We start from the raw sequence: 13,956 nt of genomic DNA, 5'->3' as shown, positions 1-13,956 counted from the left end.
AAAGCCCTCTAGAATTTAGTTCAAAACCAAAATAGGCCTCCCTCACAAAGAATAAAACCAAGCCTGTCAAAACCTAAAAGATCCCCCTAATAATATTACAACCTGACAGAACAAAACTCAACACCATTTAGAGGAAGACAACATAATTCAGCCTCCCTACAAAGAATAATCACAATGTCCACCATAATATAAAAGATTACTAAATAAGCGAACAAGTGTCCCAAAATCAAGATTAGTCAATAAAAACAGATGTTAGCATAACTCAAATGTTAGATTTAGCAAGAAAGAACTTTAGAGACATTATCATATTTTCAAGAATGCAAAGATTGGTGAATGCTCAGCAGAGAAATGAAAACTATAAAAATGGAATGTCTGAACTGAAAAGTACAATATCTCAATTAGAAAAGTCATTAAATGGGCTGGGCATGGTGGCTTATACCTGTAATCCCAGCACTTTGGGAAGCCAAAGGGGGTGGATCACGAGGTCAAGAGATCCGCGACCATCCTGGCCAACATGGTGAAGCCCCGTTTCTACTAAAAATACAAAACATTAGCCGGGTGTGGTGGTGGGCACCTGTAGTCCCAGCTACTCAGGAGGCTGAGGCAGCAGAATCACTTGAACCTGGGAAGCGGAGGTTGCAGTGAGCCAAGATTACATCACTACACTCCAACCGGGGCAACAGAGCGAGACTCCATCTCAAAAAAATAATAATAATAATTGTAATACCCGATCATGTGGAAACTTAACAATCAGGACATGTGGGTAATTTAGAGTATAACAGAAGGCAACATAAAAATGTATTATGATTAAGATATTACATATTAATACCTTTGGACATGACTAAAGCAATTTAGAACTTTGTCTTGGTCTGTTTTACACTGCTATTTAACAGAATACCTGAAACTGGGTAGTTCTTAAAGAACAAAAATTTGTTTCTCACAGTCCTGGAGGCTGGAAAGTCGAAGATCAAAGCACTGGCATCTGGTCAGCGCCTTCTTACTGTGTCCTCACATGGCAGAAGGTAGAAGGACAAGGGAGAGTGAACCCACCCCTGTAAGCCCCTTTTATTGCAGCATTAATCCATTCACAAAGGAGGTACTCTCATGACCTAAATACTTCCCAAAAGGCCTCATCCCCCAACACTGTTGCATTGGGGACTGTCTCCAACACACAAATTTTGGGGGACACATTCTGACCATAGCAATCTTAGGAAAAAAAATTGCCTTTTATCTATTAATAGGAGGAAAAAAAAACCTCAATTGTTTCTATACCTTAAAATTGCAGCATAAGAACCAAGAAAAGCTAGCCAAAAAAAAAAAAAAAAATATATATATATATATAAACACACATATATATAATTTTTTTTTTTTAAGCAGAAACAAGAAGCTGGGCATGGTGGTGCACACCTGTAGTCTCTACTACTTGAGAGGCTGGGGTGGGAGGATTCCTTGTGCCCAGGAGTTTAAAGCTGCAGTAAGCTATGATCAAGCCACTATACTCCACCCACACCCTGGGTGACAGGGTGAAACACTTGTCTCTAAAACAAAAAAAGAAAAGAAAAGAAAAAAGAAAAAACTAGAAAATGAAAAACAAGTAAATGAGTAGAATTAATTTTCATAATTGCAGGAAACCACAATGATAGCTTTTACTAAAGATAGAAACATTCTTTCTTTGGACTAATTCATTAAAAAACTGAATTCTTCAAAAATGTAGAAAAGCCATTTTTTTCTAGTCTATGAATAAATTGTATATGTTTAGACTATTAAAATCATTATACATACTTACTAGGTTCCAGACTGCACAATTCTTGTGTAGTGAAATTTAGATTAAAATATTTAAATGGGCCGGGAGCGGTGGCTCACGCTTGTAATCCCAGCACTTTGGGAGGCCAAGGCAGGCGGATCACGAGGTCAGGAGATCGAGACCATGGTGAAACCTCATCTCTACTAAAAATACAAAAAATTAGCCGGGCGCGGTGGTGGGCGCCTGTAGTCCCAGCTACTTGGAGAGGCTGAGGCAGGAGAATGGCGTGAACCCGGGAGGCGGAGCTTGCAGTGAGCCGAGATTGCGCCACTGCACTCCAGCCTGGGCGACAGAGCAAGACTCTGTCTCAAAAAAAAAAAAAAATTTAAATGCCCAATAACTCAATCTGATAGACTGTAAATAATTCTACTCCTTCTCTCCCTTAAATGACAATGACTCTATTTAGCATTTTATAGTTAAACTTAGGTTTAACATAAATTTTCTCACTTAATTTTCCACCCCATTTAATGTTCTATTTGGGTTAATGTTTATTGAGGCAAATCTTTACTCTGGGGAAAGCAGCAATACACATAGTTCTTAAAAATACATTCTGCATACCATTTTTTTTCTTTTTTTTTGAGACAGAGTTTCGCTCTTGCTGCCCAGGCTGGAGTGAAATGGCACAATCTCGGCTCACTGCAACCTCTGCCTCCTGGGTTCAAACGACTCTCCTGCCTCAGCCTCTGGAGTTGCTGGGATTACAGGCACATGCCACCACACCCAGCTAATTCTGTATTCTTAGTAGAGATGGGGTTTCACCATGTTGGCCAGGCTGGGGTAGAACTCCTGATCTCAGGTGATCCACCCATCTTGGCCTCCCAAAGTGCTGGGATTACAGGTGTGAACCACCGTGCCCAGCCCATTCTGCATGCCTTCTAAAATGAAAACCTACTTACAGCTCTGAGTACTGAATGACAGATAGCAATTTAATTAAAAACAATAATAGCAATTAAGCAATAACTCCTGAGCATTTTACATATGCTAAATCACTTGCTCCTCAATCAAATGAAGGATCCCCATAAGTGGGGACCGGGCCTGGTGGCTCACAGCTGTAATCCCAGCACTTTGGGAGGCCAAGGCAGGAGGATCACTTGAGAGTCCAGGAGTTCAAGACCAGCCTGGGCAACATAGTGAGATCCCTCACCTCTAAAAAAAAAAAAAAAAAAAAAATTGAAAAAGTAGTCTGGTATGGTGATGTGCACCTGTAGTTCTAGCTACTCAGAAGGCTGAGGCAGGAGAGTGCATGAGCCCAGGAGTTTGAGGTTACAGTGAGCTATGATTGTGCCACTGTACTCCAGCCTGGGCTGGGTTATTTTACAACCTTGCATGTAAAATAAATAAATAAAAATAAAAAATATATAAATGGGGAAGCCATTTATATGGCAGATACAGAAAATTATTATTATTATTATTATTTGAGATACAGTCTCACTCTGTCACCCAGGTTGGAGTATAGTGGTGTGATCTCAGCTCACTGCAACCTATGCCTCCCGGGTTCAAGCGATTCTCCCGCCTCAGCCTCCCAAGTAACTGGGATATAGGCGCATGCCACCATGCCTGGGTAATTTTTGTATTTTTAGTAGAGACAAGTTTCGCCACGTTGGTCAGGCTGGTTTTGAACTCCTCCTGACCTCAGGTGATCTGCCCGCCTCGGCCTCCCAAAGTACTGGAATTACAGGCATGAGCCACTGCGCCTGGTCCAGAAAATTATTAAATAACTAGCACAAGGTTATACAGCTAGCAAGTAATAAAATAGAGATTTCTTTTTTTCCTTTTTTTTTTATTATTATACTTTAGGTTTTAGGGTACATGTGCACAATGTGCAGGTTTGTTACATATGTATCCATGTGCCATGTTGTTTTGCAGCACCCATTAACTCGTCATTTAGCATTAGGTATATCTCCTAATGCTGTCCCTCCCCCTCCCCCCACCCCATAACAGTCCCCGGAGTGTGATGTTCCCCTTACTGTGTCCATGAGTTCTCATTGTTCAATTCCCACCTATGAGTGAGAACATGTGGTGTTTGGTTTTTTGTCCTTGCGATAGTTTACTAAGAATGATGTTTTCCAGTTTCATCCATGTCCCTACAAAGGATATGAACTCATCATTATTTATGGCTGCATAGTATTCCATGGTGTATATGTGCCACATTTTCTTAATCCAGTCTATCGTTGTTGGACATTTGGGTTGGTTCCAAGTCTTTGCTATTGTGAATAGTGCCGCAATAAACATACGTGTGCATGTGTCTTTATAGCAGCATGATTTATAGTCCTTTGGGTATATACCCAGTAATGGGATGGCTGGGTCAAATGGTATTTCTAGTTCGAGATAAAAATATGGAACGCTTCACAAATTTGCGTGTCATCCTTGCGCAGGGGCCGTGCTAATCTTCTCTGTATCGTTCCAATTTTAGTATATGTGCTGCCGAAGCGAGCACAAAATAGAGATTTCAATTTGTGCCATCTGGCTCAGGGTGTGTGCTCCAGGTTCAAATCACTATATTAAACTGCCTCTTGAGAGCAATTTTTGTTCAAAATTGCCAAATTAACATAGTTTTTCTGTTTCCCTATGTATACACATTGTTGCAGGAAGTCAGGGACCCAGAACGAATGGAGGGACTGGCTGGAGCTGCGGCAGAGGAACATAAATTGTGAAGATTTCATGGACATTTATCAGTTCCCAAAATTAATACTTGTATCATTTCTTATGCCTGTCTTTACTGCAATCTCTGAACATAAATTGTGAAGATTTCATGGACATTTATCAGTTCCCAAATAATACTCTTACAATTTCTTATGCCTGTCTTTAATCTCTTAATCCTGTTATCTTCATAAACTGAGAATGTATGTCAACTCAGGACCCTGTGATGATTGCGTTAACTGTACAAATTGACTGTAAAACATGTGTTTGAATAATATGAAATCTGATTGTAAAACATGTGTTTGAACAATATGAAATTGATGTACCTTAAAAAAGAACAGAATAACAGCAATTTTAGGGAACAAGGGAAGATAACCATAAGGTCTGACTGCCTGCGGGGTTGGGCAAAAAGAGCCATATTTTTCTTCTTGCAGAGAGTCTATAAACAGACGTGCAAGTAGGAGAGATATTGCTAAAATCTTCTTCTAGCAAGGAATATTAAATATTAAGATCCTAGGAAAAGAATTGCATTCCTGCAGGGAGGTCTATAAACGGCTGCTCTGGGAGTGTCTGTCTTATGCAGTTGAGATAAGGACTGAAATATGCCCTGGTCTCCTGCAGTACCCTCAGGCTTACTAGGATTGGGAAACTCCAGCCTGGTAAATTTTGATCAGACCAGTTCTCTGCTCTTGAACCCTGTTTTCTGTTAAGATGTTTATCAAGACAATATGTGCACAGCTGAACATAGACCCTCATCAGTAATTCTAATTCTGCCCTTTGCCTTGGGATCTTTGCTTTGCCCTTTGCCTTGTGATCTTTATTGGCCTCAGAAGCATGTGATCTTTGTGACCTACTCCCTGTTCGTACACCCCCTCCCCTTTTGAAATCCTTAATAAAAACTTGCTGATTTTGTGGCTCAGGTGGGGCATTACGGACCTACGGCCCGTAATGACCTGGCAGCCCAGCTGTAAAATTCTTCTCTTTGTACTCTCTCTTTATTTCTCGGACTGGCCAACACTTAGGGAAAATAGAACCTATGTTGAAATATTGGAGGTGGGTTCCCCTGATAATACATATCTTAAACACACTGAATAGGAAACATGCAAATTCAACTCTCATTTGTAAGCAAAGAAACAGGCAGAATGCCAGGATTAACTTTCTTTTTTTCTTTTTTTTTTTTTTTTTTGAGATGCAGTTTCACTCTTGTTGCCCAGGCTGGAGTGCAATGGCACGATCTTGGCTCAATGCAAACCTCTGCCTCCCGAGTTCAAGCGACTCTCCTGCCTCAGCCTCTCGAGTAGCTAGGATTACAGGCATGCACCACCATGCCGAGCCAATTTTGTATTTTTAGTAGGGATGGGGTTTTTCCATGTTGGTCAGGCTGGTCTCGAATTCCCGACCTCAGGTGATCTGCCCACCTCAGCCTCCCAAACTGCTGGGATTAAAAAGCATGAGCCACTGTGCCCAGCTGATTAATTCCATTTACTAAACCATATAATAATACAATATACTTAAGAGCTGCTTCCTCTGATGGAATACAGATCAGTCATTGCCATTCTATTCATTTCTCATGTCACCACCAGCAGTTTTGGGGCGACTAGGAGGAGTTGAGAGAATTGAGCATAAGGGGAGCCAGGACGAAAAGAAGGGGGAAAAACACATAAAAATTACCTTTTACTGTCTTTTAATATTTTAAACCATCTATTAAAAAGGCAAAAGTCCTAGGGCCAGATTTTATTTTCCTACAAGTTCACTTTCTTCTTGGCTGATATTTCCAAAATACCCTCTGTAATCCTGTTAGGTGAGAACTATGTCCCCCTAACTCCACAAAATGAGCACACTCATTTACACACACCCTTACTCAGGAGACAGGGAAGAAGCATACATGTTATAATTTCCATTGTAATTAGGAAGCATAATGTGCCAGACATTTTCTAGTGGCTGGGATAAAGGAAAAATGAGTCGGCCAGGTGCGGTGGCTCATGCCTGTAATCCCAGCACTTTGGGAGGCCAAGGCGGGCAGATCACGAGGTCAGGAGATCAAGACGAGCCTGGCTAACGCAGTGAAACCCCGCCTCTATTAAAAAAAAAAATACAAAAAATTATCTGAGCATGGTGGCATGTGCCTGTAGTCCCAACTCCTCAGGAGGCTGTGGCAGGAGAATCACTTGAACCTGGGAGGCATAGGTTGCAGTGATCCGAGATAGCGCCACTGCACTCCAACCAGGGCAACAGAACGAGACTCCGTCTCAAAAAAAAAAAAAAGAGTCTCCAAGGTAGCCACTAACATGCCAAAAAGTTACAGATAGAGAATCAAAAGCGAACAGGCCAGACAGATTACATTACCTCTGCAGACTGAGAAAACCATTATGCACACTCTGTATGCACCTGTGGAGTACTGTCAGGCCTCAGGGGTGGGATATACATCACCAATTAAACAACGAGGACCTGCCTTGCCTACATCCATCTCTGAAGCTTTCTTACTAGCTTATAAGCTTTGGAGTAGTTCACCTCCATTCTGACTCAAACCCAAATCCATGTTCTCATTTGTCAAATGGAGATTAAAATAGCTGCCGTGCTTAAAAGAGGAGTTGTGAAAATTAAGTGAAAAGAAAAATGGACAAAATATTTAAACAAGTAGTACTTTGAAAAAGAGAATATTCATTTAGCAAATAAATATATTTAAAGGTGCCCAACACCAAGAGTTATCAAGTAAATGCATATTAAAACTACAATGAAGGCCAGGCACGGTGGCTCACGCCTGTAACTCCAGCACTTCGGGAGGTCAAGGCAGGTGGATCACATAAGGCCAGGAGTTGGAGACCAGCCTGGCCAAGACAGCGAAACCCTGTGTCTACTGAAAATACAAAAACTAGCCAGGCATGGTGGTGCACATCTGTAGTCCCAGATTGAACCCGGGAGGTGGAGGGTGCAGTGAGCCCAGATCACGCTACTGCATTCCAGCCTGGGGGACAGAGCAAGACTCTGTCTCAAAAACAACAACAACAACGACAAAGCCCACAGTGAGATACCCACTAGAATGGCTAAAAATTTTAAAACTACATCATCATGTACTGACAAATTTCTGACATAAAATTGGAATAATATTACAAAATGAAAAATCAAGGTAGGGGAAGAAGAGAAGTGGTCAGATTCACAGACAAAAAACAACCAAGGAGAAAAAAATAACAAGCGATAAAGAAATGATATATCCTTAAGTTTTATTTTGATATCTGGGTGATAGATGGTTAGAACTGACAGTTATCAAGTAACCAGAGTTTGATATCCTACCCTACATGCATATATACACAGCCTATTCTTAACACCTATAAGCAGATGGCCACTTCAGAATGTCAATAATTTTCAGGGGACAATGGCCATTCCAAGATATCTGCCACAATGACCTTCTTAGGTTCAATCTCTACATTAAATATAAAGGTTTATTCATTATCAGGTAAATTAACAGAACCTAATAAGGTATTAATGTTTGAAAAAAAAAAGTTCTTCCCCTTCAACCCTCCACCTCAAGGACTTAGTACTGCTGGGGACAAACCAAAACACTGCACATGCTAGATTTCTTTAAGCACATCTTTTTTTAGAAGAGAAGGTTAAGATAATTCATCCCATGACAAATGAAAGTAAAAGCTGCTGCTCCAGATAAGAATAAAAAAACTTTTAGTACAAATGAGAAGTAAAATTCTGAGTCACTACAATTCTCATATTGCAAATGAAAATAAGCAAGTGCTTACTAAGGGTATGTTTACCGACCAAGAAAATAGTTTGCGAGTTTTCAGATACAATAACAATTTCACTGAATAACAGATTTTTCATCCAAATGCTATCATTTAAAAATTATACTAAATATGAGGGAGACTATACATAATAAAAATTTTTAAATCCTTCATCATTTCCCTTCATGCTTTTTTTAAATACGAGATTAAACACGGTTCTGAGCTTGCATTAAAAGTCAGTAAGAACTGGAACTACTTCACAAGACACTTCATTTTCAACATTCCTTAACTGGAGGCAACTAAAGAAAGGCCTCCCTGAATGGAACAGAGATCGCCATAACAGGTCTCCACGGTGAAGAACTGCAAATGTCACACAAGGTTCTATAGGGACAGAGAGGTGCTTGTCCTTTAAGCATAGCAGCCACAGACCCATTAAGAAAATGACACTAAAGGACGTCTAAAAGCTGGGAGCAACACTTATTACGCCAAAAAAGACAGCAGATGCCAATAAGTCAATGTGAAACTTAATCCTAAAAAACAAAGGATGAGGGAAAAGAATGTTCCAACAATACCAAAATGCCTCAGGAACTAATATCCTTCTCACCCATGGTGTTGGACAAATATTGCCAATTAGCTGATATTTTTATAACAAGAAAAAGACTATAAGCAAAAACACTTTTAAAAACTTTGTAACTTAGGCTGGGCATGGTGGCTCACTCTTATAATCCCAGCACTTTGCGAGGCCGAGGCAGGTGAATTACTTGAGGTCAGGAGTCCGAGACCAACCTGGACAACATGGTGAAACCTCATTTCTAGAAAAAAATACAAAAAAAAAAAAAAAATTAGCCAGGCATGGTGGTGGGCGCCTGTAATCCCAGCTACTCAGGAGGCTGAGATAGGAGAATTGCTTGAACCCAGGAGACAGAGGCTGCAGTGAGCTGAGATTGCACCACTGCACTTCAGCCTGGGCGACTGAGTGAGGCTGTGCCTCAAAAAAGAAGAAAAAATAAAATAAAAACTTTTTAACTTAGACAAAATGAAAAATCAAGGAAGGGGGAGAAGAAAAGTGGTCAGATTAAAGGACAAAAGACAACCAAGGAGGAAAAAAATAACAAGAGATAAAGAAATTATATATCCTTAAGTTTCATTTTGATACCTGGGTAATAGATGGTTAGAACCATCACTTGTCAAGTAACCAGAGTTTGATATCCTACCCTACATACTTATATACAAGGCCTATTTTTTTTTCTTTTGAGATGGAGTCTTGCTCTGTCATCCAGGCTGGAGTGCAGTGGCACGATCTCGGCTCACTGCAACCTCCGCCTCCTGGGTTCAAGTGATTCTCCTGCCTCAGCCGCCCAAGTAGCTGGGATTACAGGCATGCAACCACCACGTCCGGCTAATTTTTGTATTTTTAGTAGAGATGGGGTTTCACCAGGCTGGTCTTGAACTCCTGACTTTGTGATCTGCCCACCTCGGCCTCCCAAAGTGCTGGGATTATAGGCGTGAGCCACCGCGCCCAGCCACAAAGCCTATTACACGCAACACCTCTGAGGTCCTTTATTTAAACAAAAGGCATGCTAGAGACACATCCACCTAACTACACTGCTATAGTATTACGTTGTATATTCACTGGCAGAAAATCATTCTCTTCTTGACTTACTTACAAATTATACATAAGCTTATCATTAAATGTTATTAAGGATAAAAATATATTTTAAACTATCAATATCAGCTGATGTGAAACAAAAATAAAATTATAATGTCTTTTCTCTTACATCCTAAAAACCTACAAGAAATTCCCTTGTATAATGATTTTAACCAATCTGTCATATAATCCATTTGAAATGCCCAAAATAGCTAAGACAATTATAAAACAGTGGGGAAAGAACAGACAAATTCAATCCATAGTGATTAGACAATTGATTTTGTCTATTGTCAACTGGTTATCCAATTCAATTCCTCCGCAGACCTTATACAAAAATTAATTCCTGGTGGATCAAAGACCTAAATGTGAAAATCAAAAGTTTAGTAAAACTTGCAGAAGAAAATATGAAAATATCTCTATAACCTCAGGGTGGAGAAGGGTTTCTTTTCTTTACTACAGGTGTGAGCCACCACACTCAGCCCTGAAGCCTTTCTTAAGAAAAATAAAGGGAGAATGACAAATATCACTAAGTGAAAACCCACATTTTCTTTACAATAAAAGACACCAGAAACAAAAAGAACTAGAATACAGATTTGTAACATACACACTCAACTAAAGATTAGTAAGAAATGTATCTGGAACTCTAAAAATCAATTTTGTTTTATTTTTTGGTGTTGGTTTTTGGTTTCGTTTTTTTGTTTTGTTTTGTTTGGGAGACAGGATCTGGCTCTGTCACCCAGGCTGGAGTGCAGTGGCGCAATCATGGCTCACTGTAGCCTCAACCTCTCTAGCTCAAGCCATCCTCCCATCTCAATCTCCCAAGTAGCTCGGACTACAGGTGCGGGCCACCATGCTCAGCTAATTTTTGTATTTTTTGTAGAGATGGGGTTTCATCATGTTGCCCTGACTAATCTCGAACTCCTGAGATCAAGCAATCCACCAAGTGTTTGGATTACAGGTGTGAGCCACTGCATCCTGCCATTAATTTTTAAAAAGTAACCCAACAGAATCATAAAAGTAATGAGCAGGCAATTTACAGAAAAAGAAAACAGAATGATGAAGAAACATATGAAAAAATGCTCATCTTCACTGGCAATGAAGTAGAAATTGAAAATGAAATGAAAACAATGTCTTACTTCATATTCATTAGATAGGCATAAATTAGAAAATCTGACAATGCTCAGCATTAGTGAGGATGTGGAACAACTGGAATTTCACTGCTGACAGGAGAAATCAACAAACACTTGGAAGGGCAACTTTGCAAGAGCTACACTTTTTTTTTTTTTGAGATGGAGTCTCACTCTGTTGCCCCGGCTGGAGTGCAGTGGCACAATCTCCGCCTCCCAGGTTCAAGTGATTCTTCTACCTCAGCCTCCCGAGTAGCTGAGATGACAGGCATTCACCACCACACTCAGCTAATTGTATTTTCAGTAGAGACAGATTTCATCATGTTGGCCAGGCTGGTCTCAAACTCCTGACCTCAGGAGATCTGCCCACCTCAGCCTCCCAAAGTGCTGGGATTACAGGCATGAGCCACCACACCAGGCCAAGAGCCACACTTCTACCGAAGAATTCCCCTTCAAGACGACAACCTTTAAGAATTTTGCACTCCACCAGGCACAGTGGCTCATATCTGTAATCCCAGCACTTTGGGAGGCCAAGGCAGGCGGATCATGAGGTCAGGAGTTCGAGACCAGCCTGGCCAACATGTGAAACCCTGTCTCTACTAAAAATACAAAAAAAAATTACCTGGGCATGGTAGCAGGCATCTGTAATCCCAGCTACTGGGGAGGCTGAGGCAGGAAAATCATTTGAACCTGGGAGATGGAGGGTGCAGTGAGCCGAGATCGCGCCATTGCACTCCAGCCTGGGTGACAGGGCAAGACTCTGTCTCAAAAAAAAAAAAAAAAAAAAAAAAGAATCTTGCATCCATAAACACAAGAAAACATAGATAAAAGCTTTCAATACAGAGCTGTCTGTAGGTGCAAGAAATTGAAAACAAAGTCATGTTCGTCAATAGGACAACAGATAGCGCATATTCATATAGTAGTATAGTATCACACAGCCATTAAAATTAGAGCTACAAACATCTACAAAACTAGAGCTACAAACATCAACATGAATAACTCTCACGAAGAAATGCTGAGTGGGCCAGGCAGGGTGGCTCACGCCTGTAATCCCAGCACTTTGGGAGGCCAAGGCAGGCAGATCACCTGAGGTCAGGAGTTCGAGACCGGCCTGGCCAACATGGCGAAATCCCACCTCTGCTAAAAAATGCAAAACTAGCCGGGCATGGTGGTGCGCACCTGTAACCCCAGCTACTCGGGAGGCTGAGACACAAGAATTGCTTGAACCCGGGAAGCAGAGGTTGCAGTGAGCTGAGATCACACCACTGCACTCCAGCCTGGGCGACAGACCAAGACTCCGTCTCAAAAAAAAAAAGAAATGCTGAATGACAAAAGTTGCGGAATGACAAAAAGACACTATTTTTAAGAAATTTAAATACATCCAAACAATATATAGTATATTTGTAAGTGTAGTATATATACTATTAAAGATAATTTCTATCTATTTGTAGAGTGTTTAACTCTGAGAAAGGAGGAAGAATGGGATCAGGTAGCTGCTAAAAATACTAAAGTATTTCACTACATCTTGAATGTTCCTTTCTTAAAAAAAAGAATCAAGTATATCAAAATATTAGCACTTGACATAATTGCCTGGCAGGAATGGGAGTTCATATTTTGTATTTTATGCTGAAAATATTTCATAGTTTAAAAAGCTACAAAATATATTAGAAAAAAATTGGCTATTAAATCTACTAGACTTATTCAAAACCAAAAAACTTTTTTTTTAAATTTTACTTTTTTACAAAGATTTTAACTTATTGTACAGAGTGGCCTAGTTAAGTAAACGTTATAAATTTGTGTGTATGTTATGAATTTGTATTATTCTTATGCTATCAGTATCTATTTTTATATTGGGATTTCTTATAAAATTTCACTGGAGAAAAGGACTGCATGACTGCATTTCACTGGAGAAAGTCCCAAGCTATTTCCTGGTCAACTTCTAACACAGCAAAGGCAAAAACACAGCAATACACACATTAAAATGTCACCTGGAAATGTATTCTCTTAAAAGCTAACAATTCGAACCGCTGTGTCCACAGAGTTTTGTAGAGGTAGAATTTGAGCTCAGCTTTGTGGGACACAAGCGTATCTTTAAAGGAAATACCAAGGTTGAAAAGAGCAAACATTTAGCAATGAATGGTAAATAGCACAGAGGCAGAAAACTGGCAAGAAAGATTGCCTGGCTTGAGTAAAGGGAAAAAAGATACGCAAACAAGAACCGGAGTTAAGGTTTAGAATAGACAAGTCACGACTTAGAAATCAATGAATAAGGAAATGACATCTTCTCTGTTAACACTAACCACTGTGGCCCCATCCCCCATGTTTCACTTTCCCCTTGGAATTCTACGAGAATGGCTACTCCAACCAGGCTCCACCTCAAGATCCCTGTACCCCTCTAACACGTGAGGCCCAGTTGGGGAGAAGAGGTGGGACATAAGGATATTTTCTTTTTTCCCCTCAGAATACATCAAAGAAATCTTACTAAACAAAACAAAAAAATGAATCTAGGTAAAATGTTTAAAGAGCTCTAATACTACCAAATCTAGCATATCCTTCAGGGCTTGTAAGTTCTGATGCCAAGAAAAGATAGGAATTTGCCAGAGTTCCCTACTTCCTAGCCTTTGGCCTGCTTCCATTTGACAAGTCACATATCATCATCAATTCATGAGTGCCTTCCTAAGACACCTTGACCCATCCTTTTCTCATATGACTGTCAGAAAGACTGCTCACCCTCCAACAAGACTCTTCACCTACCAAAAGAGATTAATCTTTAAAGGCCTTTAATCATAAAATGACCATATCATACACTAGCAAAAGATGGTTACTTCCTGTTGGGAAAAGTGCTATCAGAGAAGGGGGGAAGGAGGCTGGGCACAGTGGCTCACGCCTGTAATCTCAACACTTTGGGAGGCCAAGGCAGGCAGATCACTTGAGGGCAGGAGTTCAAGACCAGCCTGGCCAACATGGTGAAACCCCCATCTCTATTAAAAATACAAAAAATTAGCC

The 13,956-nt window shown here is 40.3% G+C and overlaps 1 protein-coding gene and 1 non-coding gene across 4 annotated transcripts in view; both read right to left on the bottom strand.

Annotated features, from left to right (window-relative positions):
* STAM2 (signal transducing adaptor molecule 2) overlaps positions 1-13,956 on the bottom strand; it is a 65,485-nt gene that overhangs the window by 43,482 nt on the left and 8,047 nt on the right. The gene's annotated exons all lie outside the window — the stretch shown is intronic.
* On the bottom strand, positions 4,135-4,241 carry LOC116809756 (U6 spliceosomal RNA). Its single transcript, XR_004369942.1, has one exon. It is a non-coding gene; the product is annotated as a U6 spliceosomal RNA (small nuclear RNA).

The sequence above is a fragment of the Hylobates moloch genome, unplaced genomic scaffold (assembly GCF_009828535.3).
Source record: "Hylobates moloch isolate HMO894 unplaced genomic scaffold, HMol_V3 SCAFFOLD_1, whole genome shotgun sequence".
NCBI classification, from domain to species: Eukaryota; Metazoa; Chordata; class Mammalia; order Primates; family Hylobatidae; genus Hylobates; species Hylobates moloch.
Note: the sequence above shows the minus strand (reverse complement) of the source record. Positions and strands in the feature narration are given on the sequence as shown.